This window comes from Centruroides sculpturatus, unplaced genomic scaffold (assembly GCF_000671375.1).
Source record: "Centruroides sculpturatus isolate CEXI.00-Female unplaced genomic scaffold, Cexi_2.0 scaffold648, whole genome shotgun sequence".
Lineage (NCBI taxonomy): Eukaryota > Metazoa > Arthropoda > Arachnida > Scorpiones > Buthidae > Centruroides > Centruroides sculpturatus.
This window is the reverse complement of record NW_019392627.1, coordinates 447,864-467,835: the sequence shown is the minus strand read 5'-3', so window position 1 is coordinate 467,835 and position 19,972 is coordinate 447,864. Positions and strand designations below refer to the sequence as shown.

The following is a 19,972-nucleotide window of genomic DNA, read 5'->3' as shown; positions in this document are numbered from 1 at the left end:
GGCCTTGGCGAGGGGATTGCCCACAAATTACGTAATGCAGATATGGGTGGAAGAGTATGCAGGTAATCGTTACGATATGTTTGAAGAGAATGAAGATGTTTACAAAAACGTGACGTAATGCCAAAATTACGTAACGAGGATAAGCGTTACGAATTTTTGGGGGTAGGTATGTGCGACGATGTTACAGAGCGTTACGAGGTGGGATGATAATCGAAAAGTATAAAAATAGTGTTACGTAATTTATGGACGCAATACAATGCCCAGTGAGCCCATTTATAAATCCAGCATTGCGTATCACAGGATTAAAAAAAAATGATTTTTTTCTACTTATATATTTTATTTATTAAAAATAAAAAATTATTTAACAGCTTTTTTTCCTTCATTCAATTTTTAAAATTTTATATAAATATATAAAATATTTAAAATATTAAACTTATATATTATTTACGATTATTATTTCTCTACAAAGAAAATGGCTTAAAATGTTACGAATTAATTATTATATAGTATCAATTTGTTTAAAAGTAATAAATTTACTAATTAAAAAGATATTTTTTCCTTTATTTAAATACTTTGTAAAATAAATATAATTAAAGATTTGTTATATTTTCTATAATTTTAATCATAGAATTATAGAATTAATAGTATAATTGCAGGAAATATGGCAAAATATAATTTATATTTTAACAGTAACGTTCTTATTCTGCGCTTAAAATAATATTTTATTATTTACCGAACTCATAAATAAATATTACGACTCATAAAAACTATAAATATTCTGGAAATTTTTCTTTGACATCTCGTTGAACGTAGAAGGAAAAAAAATACGTGAAAAATTACAATTGGTTCTTTAGAGGAGATTTTAATCCCTACTTTGCGACCACCAATGATTCCGGCAAGTGGTCTTTACGAGCGGGTGGTCGCTTTGAAGGGGTGGCCTTTTAGAGAGGTTATACCGTATATTATTATTATTATTATTATTATTATTATTATCTTGAAATGTATCGCCGTATAAATTTTATTATGAGGAAAAATGTATTTTTGGCAACGTAAAGAAGTCTTCAGACCAAAATACAATAGAAGAATTCTTCAAGCAGGTTGTTCCTGTCGCGATACAAATGACTTTGGATGAATTGACTCAAGAAAATAAATGACTGAAGTCAAGATACAGAAATTCCCAAAGTTTGCCCATTAACTAGTAACATTTTGGCTTCAGTCAATCATAATGTCAAGATATAACTTGGGATAATTAATGAATTCTCTCTCTCCCTATAGACTTTTAGGTGATTTTATCAATCTAATAACATCGTTCGAACCATTGGGAATTACTATTATAATCGATTAATTAAGTTTAATTACTTTAATCATTTAAAATCGAGTTTTTAAATAAAAGATTTTGATCGATTTCTAGAAAAATTATGGCAATATTTTACAAAAAATTAAAAATAATTGGACAAGAACATGTTAACTCAATTAACTCCTGGGACAGATAGGATTTCCAAACTCACAACCCATAATTTCTCATAGACTGGCCTATCAACCTTTAACATAATTAATTAATCACCTGTGACCTATTCTAAATATAGGGAAGATTCCAGAAGGTCTTCAATTAAAATGAATAATTAGTTATATAAAATATAATTACAATCTTTAAATTAAATCTTTATATAAATATAATTATTATTTGAATAACTTAAATATAATAGTAATAATGGGATTTGAAGTTTTGGATGTATTGAATGGATTTTTTTCCATATAGATTAGATAAGAATAAAAAAAAGTTCTATTAAAGATGTTTGGAGATGATCCAAATTAATTTTCTCACTCCTGATATATTCATTCAAATGAGAAATCTTATTTCACTCTTTCTTATTCGTCGCGTTTAAAAATAAAATGGAAATTAACACTTTCATTTTTTGTTTTTCCAAATATAGCGGAGCGGTCTTCGTTTTAATATTCGATAAGGAAATGACAAATTAAATTTTTAATGTATCTCAATTTAAAAAAAATAAAAAAACAACTTTATACAGACGTTACCTACCGCTCTTGGGGACCCGAAGCTCACCAGTGCCCGAGTGAATAAAATCAATAAGCACTGGTAGTTGCGGATTCGAACCTAACCAACGAGTTGGCCACGCGAAGTTTTCTGGGTTCTCTTTACATTTCTAACACCTAAATAGGGGGCCATTGTCCCATAATAAATACTGGTAGCTGGTGCGGTTTCACGCCACACAAGTACAGTAGAGCATCGATTATCCGACTCAATTGGGGACTCAGGTTGGTCGGATAACTGAAAAATCGGATAACCGAAAAGAAGAAAAAAAAATACATTATTAGTATAGTATATTATGATATTAGTATATCCCATGTAATTAGTTTATTAGTATATCGCTATTAACCAACTTCGCGTTGAATTTTCATCGATGTTTAGCCTAACAAATTTTTTTTAAATAATAATCGTCGCTATTGTATCGTAAAAAATTATTTTTAAATTATTTTATTGCTCACGAAACAAACAACCACTCATAATTAGAAAATTAAGTCTCGTTTAAATATTGGCCTCCCTTCAATGGTCGAGCGGTTGATGCCAGCTAAAACACGCAAATATTTAACAAAAATAATATTAAAGTAGCCAAGATATAGCCAAATATTGTAATGCCACATCACTAGCGGACATTTGAAATTTGCTGACTAGAATGGTCGATTAACCGATGTGACGGTTAATCGGGGGTCGGATAATCGATGCACTACTGTATTCTCATCGACGAATTGGTCACATGGAGTTTTCTTATTATTATAATACCCAAGTAAGGGCCTGTTTCCTCATTAAAAGTCCTCCCGGGAAGCATACCCTTTGGCAGATCTCCCGTGTGTCTACGTGTTGCACTGCCTTATTCTATCAATCCTATCCTATTCTGGATCAGATTCGAATCCGAGCAGTTGAAAAACTCTAGAAAACTTTCGGGGATGTCGTGTCCGTCCCTCGCCACACCTATTGTAGGCCTGGCCGAACCACGATGAGTATAATTAAAAGGCCCTCTTAATGCTCACAGAAAAGTTAAAATAATAATAATAAATTATACATATAAAGTACAGTCAAAACTTTTTGAACAAAGACCACTGGAGGAAACACAAAAAATGGCCGTTGTTGGAGATTCGCTTGTATTTATCTTTTTTCTTTTTATCACGACAAACATATCCTCTCATTTGAAATTCATCTTATGTAATTCTATATTTAGTAATATACTTGCTTAATATTTTATTTCTCAGGAAGAATTTAATATCTATTCTCTTATAGAACATATTAAAAAGAGAGAATTTACTATATGTCTGTAAATCTCTTCTTTATAATTCTATATAAATCACATAGATCCATAAACCTGCGTATTTAAACTCAATTAATTAAATAATTTCTCGTTTCGTCAATAGATGGAAGCATTGATAAAAAAGACAAAAATAAAGTATTTAGCTATTTTAATTTTTTATATCCAATAAAAATATTTTAATAGCAACACACTTATTGATTGAACCATAAGAAACTTTTTTTAATAAAAAGTTAACCATCGGAAAATAAGACGGATGATAAATGATGGTCTCGGCTAATATTAAATTATTCCTATTCGTGTAGAATCAACGGTCTTAACAAAGTGCCCCCTAGAGAGAAAAAGCATTCGCTCGTTATGACGTCAGAAAGATTTAAAAATGTTTTTCGATCGGTCGCGGATGAATTTTTCTTCTTCAAGTTTAGGAAAAAAATATGCAAAAAAGAAAAAAAAAAAACAGCTTTTGTAACTGAAAGAAAATAATATGTCTGCTAAAATGATTTCTGACAGTTTAAAAAGTTTTCAAGAATTTTTTAAATAATTGTTAAATCTTTTATAATTTATTCTACTTAAAAAATTCAATAAATGAAATTAATTCATTTTTAAACAAAACTTGTTTTATCTTTATAAGATTTCTTAACTATAATATTTAGCCAATAACCTAATTTTCGCTGGCCGAAGCAACTCGGGGGCTCCTCCGAATAGCCTCGGCCAGCGAAAATTAAGCTAATTGGATCCAAGAGGACGAAAAGACTTCTGAAAGTTTCCGGGGTGATGCCTTCCGAATAAGTAGGGCCTCGTCCCTTACTACGTGGTCGCCCTCGTGTGGGCTTGGCCAAACCCACGATGAATACGTAAAAAGACCCTGTTAATGGTTGGATTGATAGGATGAGGCATACGCAATCCTTGGGCGATCCCGCCTTCCGGGAAGACTTTCTATAGGAAACTGGCCCCTATTCATGTGTTTGATACGTGAAGAAAACCCAGAAAACTTCACAGCCCGTAGTCAGGTGCAAACTTGCGACCAACTAGCAGTCTTCAGTGGTTTTATCCACTCTGCCACTGGCGAGCGTCTTCTTAATATCCCCAGAGTGAAAAGAATATAACAAATAGAAGTTAATTTTCAAGTAAAATTTTTAAATAGTTAACAGTTTCTTATAATTATTTCAGATAGTTTAAAATTTTCTAACTCCTCAAAACAATATTCCTTATTCAACTACCATTTTTGTCAAGCATGAAGAATGTTTTTAGGTGATTCGTCTTATAGAAATCTTAGAAATTTTGGGTTGCCAGACGTGAGGAGCTATCTAGTATAAATTTTAACATCTACCTAGAAATATTTATGTCTTTGTGCGTTGTTTATGTGTGGCGTTTGATGCTATATAAATTGAATCACAGTTTCCCTGTCAAAGAGGAGGAGGAAGATTCATTATAAATGTGAAAGTCAGAAGATGATTTTTTTCACTGAAATACCAATTCACCAGAAATCCCAGATAAATAAAATAAGAACTGATATTATTTTCATTCATATGCTTTAAATTGCTTTAAACGGTATAACGGGTTCATGTTATAGCCTATATAAAATGGAAAACTATAATCTTTCATTCGCGTAATAAAAAGTATGAAAAAAGTATTTTCAAAAAATTTATCAAAATCTATTATATATCAATCATTATAATAAAACTTCGGAAATAAGGCTTCTGAAATGTGTTCTGGGTGATCAAAAGTTTCTTATCTTTAGATGAGGCATCTAAAGGAGGTATTCTTAAATGAGGTTTTTTTCTAGATCTTTAATTTAAGCGAGGTATATTCAAATGGGGCTTTTCCTAGATCTTTGGATGAGGTATTCTTTAAATCACGCTTTATCTAAAGTTTTAGATGCTTTATAATATTTATCCTATCTAGAATTGAATTTAGTTCGATAAAGATTTTCTTGTTAATTACACGCTTGAATTTTCTCTAAATTTCACTGTCTTAATCGGACTATCAGCAAGAAATCATTTTGCTATATACAACATATACGCACGAAACTAAACACAATGCAGAAGGCATTAAACATAGTGTTCCATAAGTCTGGTACCATAGGAGTTATGCTTATCTTTGTTTATATTTTAACAAGCAAAGCTCAGCGCTGAGTAAAGGAGGAACAAAATCAAGCTATTTTGGTGGTTTAACAGACTGCATCTAGACTTCCCATACACATCGATCTGGATGCAGTTTATTAAACTCTGGCAATTTCACGCTGATTGAGAGTCCTATTATCAAAATAACTTAATTAAAATTATTCTTTACTCAGCGCCATCGTTTACTTGTTAAGAATAAACAAAGATTAACACAACTCCTACGGTTCCAGACTTCAGAGACATTCTATTCTATATAGGCCTATATATATATAGCAAAACATAGGCCAATCACACCTTATTGATGAAAGAGGTTGGTGAAAGCTGTATAGTATTGTGCAAAGAAACAGGAGGGCTATTGTGGTACAAATCTCACTGTTTCAATAGTGATGATGGATGAGAACGTTGAAACATACTGTTCATCAAATACTCCTGAATATAGTCTATGGAACTGCAGGCGTAGTCTTGTGCTCTGTAAATAATGTTCATTGCAGATAGTGCTTGTAGTAGGCACGTTAGCATCAAAATTGGACTATTGAGGAATGGAAGAAGATTGCCTAGCCAACAAATTACAATTTATAAATCCCTTGATATAAATCCAATTGCACACTTTGGATGCAATCATTAATCAGTCTCTCCAATTGAGTTATAGAAATGGATTAATGATGCATCACCTAAACCACATANCCCGATGACATTTTTATACATTTTTTTTTTTTTGTTAGCTTGTATCAGATTTTTTTTATTCTTACCAACGAAAATATAAAATGTTACGAAATATTTACGTTGCCTTTATCGATATTTTCAATGAAAAGTTTTCTTATACTGTAAGATATTACATGGATTTTATATATATATATATATAAATGCTATTTTTAGTACGTAATATATTGAATTATAACGTTACCCTTTATGTATGTTAGATTTCTATTTAGTTTATATTTGAATTATAAATTCTGCAAAATAAAATATTTTAATTATAAATTTTAAAATATAGATTTTAATAAACGAAATAACAATATAAAATTGTATTGTAATATAATTATATGTACTCGGTAACAGGGCTGTCAAGACCTGGTATGGGGTCTAGGTGTAGACGGCCCCCCTTTTTTTTGGAACAAGTGAAATATGCTTAATGTTTCTGTTACTAACAAAACGCGGTCTTAAAATATTTTTTGTTAGTAAAAACAGCATTACTTTATAGGTGTAGGGACCTGTAGTGGTTTCTGAGTTTTCTCCGGGCCCAGGGAAAAGTCTCCACCGCCTTCCTTTTGACGGTCTACTCAGTAAACGTCTCGACAATCAATTATTAAGCAAAAATAATTGTCAGATGCCTGAGCGGTTAAAGAATCAGCACACTACTCTGGGGACCAAGGATCGAATCCAGATGGTACGTTCCCTCACCATCCGGTTTTTCCTATTATGAGCCTGGCAAATCCACGATGAGCTTGAAAAGGGGCCCTCTTAGTGCCCACATAGCAAAAGAAATAAAATTAATAATTAGCAACTTTCTTTAAATTAAGTCATTTTTGAAGCGAATCTTCAATAAAATATTGAAAATTCCTTTTCTTTTTATTCAGTTCAATCTCAATTGCTGGAGTTTAGACAAAATGCCGTCATTATTGACTTAAAGTCCAAAAGCATTTCTATTGGTTCATAGAACAGGTGTAAGTTCACGCGAAACACGCAAAGGTAAAATATTGACGAAGGTGCAGCTGATGCATTGGCACCGAAATGTCCAGATGGAGTATCACAACAGCAGATTTATTTGATTTCTTTCTCCATTTCACCTGTCAACTATGTGAAAGGGCCAATTACACCGACTTATTTTTTTACATCTCCTTTCACGCCATTATTTTTCCGAAAAAAATGGCTGAATAACTTGAAGAAAAATTTTGAAATTAATTGTTTCTGTATGTGTTTACTGATACGAAAGCATTTCTCAATTAAATTAATATTTAAAAAATTAATTAAAATGTTTATAGGCCTATTTATTGCATAATCGTGTTTCTTTCAGTAAATTCTTTATTTTAAAAGTATTAAATCAAAATGTACAGCTTTATAACTTACTAATTTCTATATTTAGATTGTTTCCAAACAATCAAGGAATGCTGTTCGACTTGTTGGGGTAGTGAACGTATTACTTCAGTTTTACAATGAAAATTCTAAACAATTACATAAAACTGCACAATTCTAACCAATCGAACGAGCCTTATATTTCGTTAAAAGCATATTCGATGTAATTTTCTAAGCTAATATTTTAAAAATATGGTTACATTTTAATGCTATTTTTAAAATAATTATATTTAAATTGTTTATTAAAGAAAGATTTTTATATTGTTGACGTATAAAGGAATTTCTCAGAGCACCCTCACCAGAAAGCAACGAACCGAAATACTTCTTTTTTTTTTCTTACTTCATTTTTTGAAATGGTATTCTGAAAGAACTTCCGTTCGTAGAAAATATTCTATGCTGCTAGATAACTCTTTAAAGAGGACAATATAATCTTTAAAACGAGGCTTTCATGTGAGCAGTGCTCTAACAGTTAATGAGATTAATCTATTATAAATTATATAATAGAAATATCATAGACAGAAATGCATAATCATGTGCTTATTATAATAAATATAAATAATTAAATATTAAAATTTGAACTATAAAGATAAGATAGCTGCCGGAGAATTGATTTTAACTAGAATTATCTACATTATCTCCTACATAATGAGGTTCTAGTAGAACCCATTAATATTATATAAATTACCTAGGATAGATTCTAATCATTAAAATGAACAACATATGATGACTCTATACATTTAATAAAGCGATATTTCTGTTTGTTTACGTTATAGAATAAAAGTTATGTGCTAAAGTTGCATTCTCGGAAATTAATAATGGAATCAAATAATTATAATTCCGATATTCGAAGGAAAAAAATTCTATTGCTTCTAACAGGGGGCAACTACTCTCTGTGAAACCCAGGAAAAAACTAAGATCGCAACGCCCTCTTACCTGACTCAGATGAATTATCCCTTATAATTTATTTTTCAAATGATTTAAGTAATTCAAATAACTAAACACGTCTCTTCCCTGCTCCATATTTGCGTCCTTCTTTTAATGACATTTTTAAGAAACGATCGGTCTAATCAATGCCATTGATATCGTTACAGAACAGAGAATACCGTGCTGTGTGTTCAATGTGCAGCATATATGCCTACTGTACAGTATCTATGCACGAATACTAAAGTAATTAATATTGCTTTTCTTACGTTAATTGCATAATATTTTAATTCTTATTAATAAACGTATAAAATTATTAATCGTTTTCTATAATAATCGACAGTAACACATCTAATGTATATATGCAATATCTAGTACATATTCGTGTTAATAAGTTTAACTAAACTCATTAATGTTAGGCTAAATGATGGAAAATTATATAATTTGGCGAATCGCTTAATTTTAATTACTTCTCTCTCTTAAAATAATTTACGATTTTTTTTGCTCCCCTTTCGTTCCTGCGGGAACTATAAGGCCTTTCTTTGTGTTCTGTCAGGCCCAAAACGGGGGAATGGATAGTGAGGGACGGAGCTCTCCATTAAAAATTTTGTGTATGCTCGCCTGGATTCGATTCAGAGTCTCTCTGAGCAATAGTTTGATTTAATTAGATGGGGTAAGGCAGTGCAATACTGTGGCAACCTGCCAAAGGGGTGCCTCACGGAAGAACTTTCTATAAAAAACTGACCCGATTAGGTGTTGGACACGTGAAAACTCTATGCGGCGCCTCCCCAACCATCTGGCTTGTTCATTCGGCTACTGGTGGGCCTCCAGAGCAATATGATAACTCAACCGCCTCAGCCATTAGGTAACATTTATTTATTACGTATTAAAATGTTCTAAAAAAATATTGATTAAAAATGTACCGTACATCAACATTCAAAAGGTACAAAAATAAAATTATATTAATTTAAATTTTCGTGATTTATCTGTAATTTCAAATATGGCTTATAATAAACATGAAAATGTATTAAAATTTACAATTATTTCTTCAGATAAAAGCAGTTTTTCATAAATATAAGTATATAGAATCAAGATAAATATAGGAAAAATGGAATCTTTCCACTCTATTATGATTATTACATTTACTGTTTGTCTAAAGTTTTAATTAGTTCTTAATAAAATTAAACATTTAAGTCATTTCAAAACATATTTAATCAAAATTAATTTATTAAATATTTATATATTAATAATCAACTTATTATAATGCTAAATTATGTTAGTAAAATGGTATATTTCATGCTGATAAAATTAATTAATCCCTCAATTTCTCTCTCGTCAAAATTTATTTATTTGGACATAAGTAACACATCTTTTAAATATAAATTTCGGATAAATTAACATTTATTTTTAATGATTTTATATAAATATTAAATTTAATATTTGAATTTCTAATAAAATCCAAAGAAAATTAATAAAATAATTAACTAAATCATATAAATTTCAAAATTAATGAGACTAAATGATCATCGAGTTAGATTCTATTAATAATTAACAATATTTAACTAACTGATTTGTAATTTAATGCTTTACACTATTTTCCTTTTCCAAGAGTCCTTCCAGCGGATGAGTGGATAAAACCACTAGACACTGGCAGTTGGTCGCGGGTTCGCACCACACTAACGGACCACTGGAGTTTACCAGATTTTCTTCACGTGCCTACCACCCAAATAGGATCGATAAAATAAGGCAAACGCAACACTTGAACGATCTGTCAAGAGAAGGTTTGGGAGGACTTTCTATACGAAACTGGTCCTCTATTTAGGTGGTATGCACCACTCGGCCACCGGTGCATACCACCTAAATAGGGGACCAGGTTCGTTTAGAAAGTCCTCCCTGGAGACAACTTCCATTAGCAGATCGCCCACGTGTTGCGTTGCCTTATCCCACCAATCCAATCTTTTTCCAAAAAAAAAAAAAAAGCAAGGGATGCCTCTTTCATTAACAAAAAAATTGATCATAGAATTGACATTTCACTTCATCTTTCTTTTTATAAAAGAAATTGATATTTAATAATTTATAATTTATCAGTTTGAACTTTCATCCATCATCAAATACGTCCACCATTCCATAAATCGATTTTGTAACAATGTATTTGAGCGGGTGGTCGTGTATGTATGTTAACAGTGACGTATGATTGATATCAGTTGTATTGTTGGCGAAAGATGATCAAAAATAAAATAAGAAAAACAAACGTTTATACGTGACCTAACTCTGATTCTTTCTGTATATCTCCACAGGGAGAAGTTGAAAATCATTTGTCCTACTCAGAACATGAGTCACGTCATTTCAATGACAACTCCATTGGACGTCATCGCATTTATTTGCTTCCGCGATTATTTGGGAACAATAAGGCTATTTTGTAAATATAAGAGTTTGTAAACTTTATTTTTTATTTTCTTCACTAATTTATAGGACAAAGTTTTATTTTGAAAAAAAAAATAATACTACTAAAATAAATTTCTCGACTGATACGAATTTATAACAATTACTTTTCTTTTCCCCCTTCCCTCGTAATAAAATCATATTTTAAATTATGTTAAACACTGCTAAAAAATCTCCATTTAAAACGTATTTAAGTTAAAGAAAAACACTGACATTAGCTCAAAGGCTCAAAGTTAAAATTGTGTGTGGCGCCATCTGTTACTACTCGTAGATGTTACTGTAATATAACTTTTATATTATTATTATAAAAAGCAAAAAGGGCTTAATTTTGAGGATAGAGACGCGTTTTAAAAAATATTGTAAATGCCAACAAGTAAAATTTTCATTAAGTCCGACCCCCTCTATCTCCCAACCCGTCGAATTCCGTACTCCAAAATTTAATAGCATCTATTCCCTTATATATACAAATTTCTTAATCTTAACCCCATCCTGAGATAGTAAATGAAACACAAACACACAATCTCCACTTTTTGACTATTTTGGGTTCAGGAGGTATCAAAATGTCGAATTTGACAGAACGCCCGGAGGGCCAAATCTAACACGAAACTCAAGAAAGTGTTGTAAAGTAAAACAGGAAAGTAAAATTACTTTAATTTAGAAGTAATTTTATTCCCCTGCTAATTTTACGCGGTAAGTTTTCCATCAATACCGTTTTCTTTAATCTATAAATTAGTTTTTAATTTAAATAACATTAAATTTTAAGTACGGAAATTTCTACGCTGTTTCGATTTTTAATTTAGTCAACCCCCAAACAACGACTACTGACGGAAATATATAACGGCCGTTGTTGGGAGGTTACTTTTATGCATTATTTGTTCAATGTTCCTGAAAAAGTGGCCGCCGTTTAGAGGTTCAAATGCACATAAATCGTTGGTTGGCTTTATATTGTATCGCAACAACATATAATTTAAGAACAACTGAATGAAAATGTATCAATGCTCGAAATTTTTAATTTCGATCAATTTAAATTTACAGCAGAACCTGCGTAAACCGGAATTGTACGTTACCGAATATTTTTCCAGTTTGGCAGGTTTCCATTTTCGACAATTTTATTGTTTTATTAAGCATTATCAAATTTTCTTAAGTATTAAAATTCGAATAACTCTAATTACTTATGCAATATTCTACGAATATTAATAAATACAAAATAATTATTACCCTAGGATAAGTTTACTATTTTTTTTAAAAATACTTCCAATAAACTAAATTGTATTATTTTATTACTACCAATTTACTTGTTTTTTATACAAGAAAAAAAACACACACAGTAAAACCTGTCCAAAACGGAAAAAATTCTGTACCGGTTTATCCAGGTTTTACTATGTATATATTATTCAACATCATCTATGTTAAATTGGAAATTATAATTAATTAAAATGGATGAGATTTTATTAAGAAGTTTAAATCTAATTAATTTCAGTCTTTTATAATTTCGAAAGTGAAACTATAATTAATTTTTATTTTCTAGACACCAATTGAATTTAGTGAATAATAAAATTTATAGTAAAGCATTTGCAAACGAGAAAAATATTTATCTAAATTCCAAGCTTGTTTTTGTTGTTGCGGACAGAGAAATCGAAGTAAAGAGTGATCTGTCAAAATCACTGTAGTCTAAGCAACAAGTGGAAATGTCGGTGATCCATCATTGGCTAGGAAAAGACTAGCAAAAAGAAAAAAAATCAGCTTCATCTGTCAAACTTGTAGCGATTCGTTCGGAAGTGACACCCTTAAGTCTGGTTGAGTCACTTTAGATTAGATAGACTGGATGAAACCTTCCTTTGGAAAAAGTTTGGCTAAAACCTTTAATACCCACAGGTTGAAACTTTGAACCTTCAGATTAGTCACGAAGATTTATTTCGCGAAATACGGATTTTCTTTTCTTGATAAATAAAAAAATATAGAATCATTAAAGTTTGTCGTCAACGAATATTAAAATTTATTCCCATTTTTCAAGAATTTATCCATGATTTTCGCTAGTTAATAAACCATCGAATGAGATTTTTTTCATTAATTAATTAATTTTATAACTTATAAAAAAATTAACTTTAAGTTTCTGTTTAGTTTATTTTTGTAAATATTTTATTTATTCGGCCATCTGTCTACTCCAAGTGGAATTAATTGGGCATATTAAGCATAACCATCGTGGGTTCGGCCAGGCCAATAATGAGGGTGAGGGACGAGACCCGATATTGGGGATTGGAATTGACGGAACAAGGCATGGGTGATCTGTCAAGGGAGAAGCTTCCCGGGAGAGTTTTCTATGGTAAATCGGCCCTGATTTAGACACCTGAATGATACTCCACGAGACCAACCCGTTAGTCAGGTGCGAACCCGCGATCAATTACCCAGTGTTCAGTGGTTTTACCAATTCAGCCACTGGCGAACTACAAGATAGAATTCACTTGAAGACCTTGGGACAAGAACAACGTTTTCTTATTTAAAAACACTACCGAAAAAGATAGTTGTCAAGACAGTGTGTCATCATGTGCGTGTGCGTGATGTCTCATAAGCCTAGAACCGTAGGAGATACGTTGATCTTTGTTTATTCTTTTACATGGTGGGTACTTGCAGTCAGCATTAAATTGCCAAAGAGTTTTACAAGCTGTATACAACTTCTCACTAATCACACACAGCAGTCTGCATGCAGCCTGTTAAACATTTTCACAAAGTTATGTTGACTGTGACATCAAAATAACGTGAATTTTGTTCCTCCTTATTCAACTCCATTATGAATTTTACTTGATTATCTATAAATTTATAATATAATTCTGAATTAGTTTATTAAGAATTATATTAGTTTTAATAAAACAAATTAATATTGATAATGATGATACATTTCTCATATTTATTCAGGTTACTTTCAGCAAACAAGATTTCATGTTTGCCATTAACTAGACAATTACCATCATAATTAAATAAGAATTAGTAAATGAATGTGTGTATATCAATGATTCATTTAATTTATTCTGTAGTTCTTTGAAAATTATTAATATTTGTATATATAATAACGATCCATTAACAATACGATAAAAATAAAAGCGCGTCACGGTTACAGGTATGTTGTGAAAAGATAATATCTGTGCCTGGCATTTCGTATTTCGAATCTTTCATTAAATGAAGGAGAAAAGAGATTAACTTTTGGAAAAGGAAAAAAACGAAGCATGGCCTTTTTGGGGCCGATATTTAAAACACAAGATTTAAAAATGATAAAACATGCAAATGAAGTAAAGTGAATAGCACACTAAACCGCGTTTACACTATTAGCCTACATCCTCTACATTAAACATGTGCAGGTAAAATGGATAGCATGTTCATGCGTTCAAACAACTGAATGGAGGTCACATTCAAGTATTTTCAAGTATTTCCTTTGCAACTGACGACTGCTGACGACGGAGGAAGGGCGAATCTTTGATGATGTAAGATGTTAATTTTTCTCCTCAGTCATCGCAAAAAAAAAAAAACTGTCTGAAAATAATTGCTGTATTTGCGAATGGTTTTAACATCTGGTCAGATGATGTAATTAGGGAAGGATTTCTGATTTCTGATAGCGATGAGGAAGGGTTATAAAAAAGGGCAAATTTTTACTGATATAAAACTTGAACACAATCAGACAAACAATGACGAAATTTTTCAAATTGTCCCCACTAATTTATACTGAACATTTTGATGAAAATATGTATGTTAACGGGTATTTTAATTCAAAGTGATTAAGAACATTTTAAACGTTACTCTTACGTCCGTTTTCTGTTATAATTATTACAAACGTTGATATAAATTGTTATATGCTGAAATAAAAAATAACATTAATTTATTATAAACAAAAACATAGTGAATAAGGTCTGTAAATAATGTATTCGACCATGACCTTCATGTAACTAAATTGAATTCGTCCCAGGCAGCGCCCGTCGCGAGTCGTGTCCCATAGAGATAAGGCTAAATGATAGCCTAAAGTTTTAACTTCATAATTTTATATAGTTTTTCCCTCTTACAAAATCGCACTTTAAACTATTAAAACAATGTAATCTTCACGTAACTATCTAACAACTAATTTATACAGATTATTATTATGTATTTATATGAAGTTCAGTNTTGATTTTCCCTTGTCTTCAGGTAACAATTTGAAACCTTTCGGAGCACAGGAGATGTAACATTGACTCTCAACTCGATACCGATCAGATAGTATTCCTCTGAATTTTGAAACTCACCCTTGTAATTCCAGCTTTTTGTTTGCCTTTCTGACAAATAATTTTTATAGTCTTCGCGAGACTGTCAGACAGGTACTTGTTAAATTTTGCGTCGGAGTTTATTTACGAAAGGTGAAAGGATATTTGTTAATGTTTTAATACCAAATTTCGAATTTCATCCGGGCCTTGCATTTAAATAAATTTTTGTGGGCTAGTTGATTTCTGTTCTCTGAATTTTTGTAAGTGCTTTTCTGAACATTTTATTTAAAAAAGAAACTGATAATATTATGGAGCCTAAAAAGAGGAGTGTCAAGAACTGTGCTCACCATAGAAACCGAGTAAGAGATAATAGCCAAGATAGAAAGTGGGCACAAGTTGTCTGATGTTGCTAGGCACTATGGCTCGAACAGGTCTACAGTAGGCACAATCTTAGCTAAGAAAGATATACTCAAGAAGACTCAAGCAGCTAAAAGAGTAATGAAAATCACATCTGAGAAATAAAGAGCATTTTAGAGCTCATAATGGAACCTGAAACTGATCTGACGACAGAAGAAATCCAAGAACTCTCAAATGAACAACACCAAGAAACTCAGCGAGATGTGTTTTCTTTTGAAAAAGAGGAAGATGAAAGAGGACCAATGTCGAAATCTGCTACTAAAGATCTTTTCAAGAAGTGGGAGGATGTCATATCATCCAAGTGGCATCCAAACCAGAATAAGGTTAATGGAGTTGAGGATCTCTACAATTACAATACTATTAATTACTTCCAAAAAATCCTGAAGAAAATAAAAAAGTAATTGACATTGGACAGATTCTTATCCCCCACAAATGGAAAAACATGATTAGTAAAAATGCAAGACTGCATATTGTGAGCCGCCGGGGAGGTTGGAAATTCCTCTCCTTGCCGGCCACAAGTCAATGACCTATTTACTTGTCAAGGATGGCATTTACGTTCTGTTATGCGTTACGTGAGTGGAGGAGAGTCAGAGGGGTCGATGATAAGACGTTGGCAAAGTCGAGTAAAGACACCATTTAAAAACAAAACAAGAGTTTATTACAATCAACTACGGAAAAAATTAGAAACATAATTACTCTAAGTTCCATTTTAACAACCTATCCTTCTACTGCGTGGATGGTGGAGAGCGAGAGTTTACAAATATGCATTCATACTTCTTTGCAAATATCAGTGGGATATTTTTCCGTAATATCGGCAAATGGATTCTGGGGTGTGGCACAAGGTGGAGTAGGGCTGCGATGGGGAAGACTTTGATGTTTCGACTCACGATCGGCGATTCCCCCGAGAGGGAAAGGAGAATGTCTTTTATACGTTTTGCAGTGGGAAAATTCGTCAGGTGACCAATTGTTTTAGCAGGAGTGGGGTTAAAGTTGGTGTTAGAATGACAACATTATGACGAATTTTGCCGGTAATTGTAAACTATACATGGCTTGATCGTGAGAATGTTTATAGTTAAACAGAAAGAGTTATAAATTTCTCACGCATTCTATAGTTCATTTCTGTAGGTTCAAATTCCTTTATTTATTAAAGAAATTTATTATAAATTTAAAGGATTAAACTCCTTTATGAAATTATATGAACTTTGAATTTCACAATATATATGTATTTTTATTATTACATGTAAATAAACATAGTAAAAAAGTATATATTTTTTTATTTTTTGGAGTCTCTGGAACAAATTAATCAAATTCCCATAAAAACCTATGGGAAATTGATAATCGGTTAACGAACAAAGTCTTAGATCAGATTATGTTTGTTAACCGATCACCCACTGTATTTTCTTTCCTATTTGATTTAAAAAACTTAGAAGTTTCACAATAAAAGTTAAAAAAAGTTATGAAGCAGATCTAATTAGAATCTTTTGCTTGAATCTAAATTCTAGTCATAAATTTCTTATGAAATTAGCATTTAAGTTGAAAAGGATCTCTGAGATTTATGCATTAACTACAGTAATTCAAAAATTATATTTGTATAAAAACTATATGATAAACAATTGTTGTTATAATATATTTAATAAAGCTAATTATTATTATTATGCTTATGCGTATTTCATGAGTTAGAATTTGACTAATTTAAATTATAACTGGATTAAAGTTAAAATTTATGATTAATTTATGTACAGTATGTATACATAATGCAACTTTCAGTAAGTCTGAAGTGAAATTCAGATAAATGCTAATTTTTTAGAATTGAAATTTAACTATAGTGATTATTTTATTTTATTTGAATTAATTTCTGTTGGAAGATCTAGACAGAATAACCAGCAATACACTAATATTTTAATTTGCAGTTTGAAACTTGCTCCAGAGTATTGATGCTTTTTCAAATATAATTAAATTAAAATGCTGATATATCACAGAGAGACATTCTTATATGTAATATAAAACTCAATAATCACAAATTAGCTAAATCCTACCTAAAAACTTTAGTATAATACATTCAACTCCTGATTATCCATGCTGTTAATTAGTGTGCACAGAAAACTGAAAAACATAGATAATCCAAAATAGCCCACTAAGCAATAAGAAAACTATTCAGAGATTTTTGAATCAATTTTTCCCATTAGAAATAATGGAAAGTCAATTAATCCATTCCCAGACCATAAACAATACCTACTTCAATAAACTTAAAACAGCATATACACATAATTTATAGTAAAAATAACACAACTGAATGCCCTAATATTAAATTAAATCATGAAAACAATAAATATGTAAACACTATAATAAAATAAAAATTACATTTACTGGTTGCACATGTTGACTTTGGCATCTTACAGATGGCTGCCAGACCTGCCACCCATATACCACATTTATGCTTTATAATAACGTGAGGTCCCAGACAGGTGCGAACCATCATAAAATTCACAAAAATCAGTTGATCTAGAGAAAAATTTAATTGTTTTAGAAAGGCAAGAAAAAAATTGTTTGTAATCGAACGCTTTTTGTTTATATTAACACTGTAATGCAGAATCATAAATCATAGAAAGAATGTCATCCTATGATTGGTGGGAGATTGAATTCAGAGCTTCAATTTTGACCTCTCCCACACTCCAGGTAGAAGCCCCATTACACTTAATAATGATGGACCAGCCACTTGAAAAGCATGAATGAGGGAGAATGACCAATCGGAATGGGTAAAAAAGGAATGAGATTGATATAATCTCTGACAATCAAGGACACATCACACTTGGTTAGTTAATGTTCTGAATAACCAAGACCATGTGTCAATGTGTAAAATGCAGTTTTTTGCCAATTGTGTGTTGTGAACAACTGTGTCGCTTGAAACAACTGTCATCACTTGTACAGATAACGACCAAGTCTCCACTGAACTTGAATCTCTTGCATCACCAGATGAACACCCATCATTACTGCCCTGGGGCCCCATCATCCACCATTTGCCTCCAACTGCCAAAGGACTCCTCTTATCTACTGGTCACTGCATTCAAACACAACCACAGATATGAACTTTTGTATAGTGCAAGTTCTCTTGAATTACAATAAATGCTTTTATGTTAGACACTTGTCATCACTGTCTCCTCCACCACCATCCACATGAAGACAGACCCTAGACTATCACTGACGCGGGATTAACCATTCCCTGAAAGTTGGCAAATTCAACACTGGTGTCAGAGAAGTGGAATTTTAGGTCCTTGGATCTCCACCATCATCGGATAACTCACAATAAGTTCATTTTTCATCTCAATCATCAATATTCTAATCTTCCTCTTAGGCTTTGTTGCTTCCACACATTTCTCAGATGCATTGGTTAATTTAATTGAACAGAAAGGTTTTGCATTTTTTAACAGCTGTCTTTACTTAATTTAGATGTTTGATTTAATTATAACAGTTGCAAAATTTAACATATTATTGCTAATGTGAAATTGTATTCTTTATTCAAAAGCATATTTTAAATTTTTTCTCCACATTTTGTTTGAATAAATTGAAATATCTTCAGATAAAAAGCAATATCAGACATATTATGCTTTATGAGTTATATAAAATCAAACAAGTAGTAAAAACAATTCTTAATGTGTATGAAGAACATGCTTCCAACTTTCAACGTATCAAGTATACTAAGCATAAACGTTTTCAGCCATTCAAAATGGCCAAAAACGCTTGTACTTAGTGATTAAACTGCTAGAAACAAAGTATGAAAGGTTTTGTCTTAGTCAAGTTAAAAATTAAAGTAATTAATGCATTTTTTAAGGATTTGTACAGTTTTTTAATTATTAGTTAAAATAATAAATATGAAATTCAGTATTAAAAATATTCTTTCAAATTTTATTGTTCTTTCCCGACAAAAGCTAAATAATAAAATATTATGTACTTTAAAAATAGTTCAGAATAAATGTACTATGCACTCAAATTAGATCCACAGTTTAAATTATCAGACAGGCTTAAACAAACCCAAGTCCCAGTTGCATAAAAAAAAATAAACACTTAGTACTTGAATAAACCCACATGGGGTTTATTCAAGTACTAAGTGTTTATTTGAATCACATCATGTTTCTTGTGCATGTGCTATTTTTATAGAAATTTTTTGGTTTTCATTTAATGACCCTTGTGGCCACTCACAATCAACACACAAAATTAATTTTGAAAAAATACATTCATAGATTTGAATAGTCCCACAGGCTTGAATAAACTCAAACCCCAACCAGACTTAAAACTAGACCCAGAGTGGGTTCATTTGAGTGCATAACTATTTAAATTTATTTTAAAAAATTACCTGGTGTTAACATTTGCTGACATTGTTGTATCATTATCAGTATTGTTAGATTCATCTATAAAAATTATAATTTTTATTACAAGATTATAGATACATAAA

General features: G+C 31.2%; 1 long non-coding RNA gene across 1 annotated transcript in view; it reads right to left on the bottom strand.

Annotated features, from left to right (window-relative positions):
• Positions 1 to 17,889: 17,889 nt before the first annotated feature.
• LOC111617787 overlaps positions 17,890 to 19,972 on the bottom strand; it is a 24,147-nt gene continuing 22,064 nt past the window's right edge. The window contains exons 3-4 of the long non-coding RNA XR_002755479.1: positions 19,874 to 19,928; positions 17,890 to 18,024 (exon numbers count right to left, since the gene is read on the bottom strand). This is a non-coding gene — a long non-coding RNA (uncharacterized LOC111617787). The remainder of the gene's footprint in view (positions 18,025 to 19,873; positions 19,929 to 19,972) is intronic.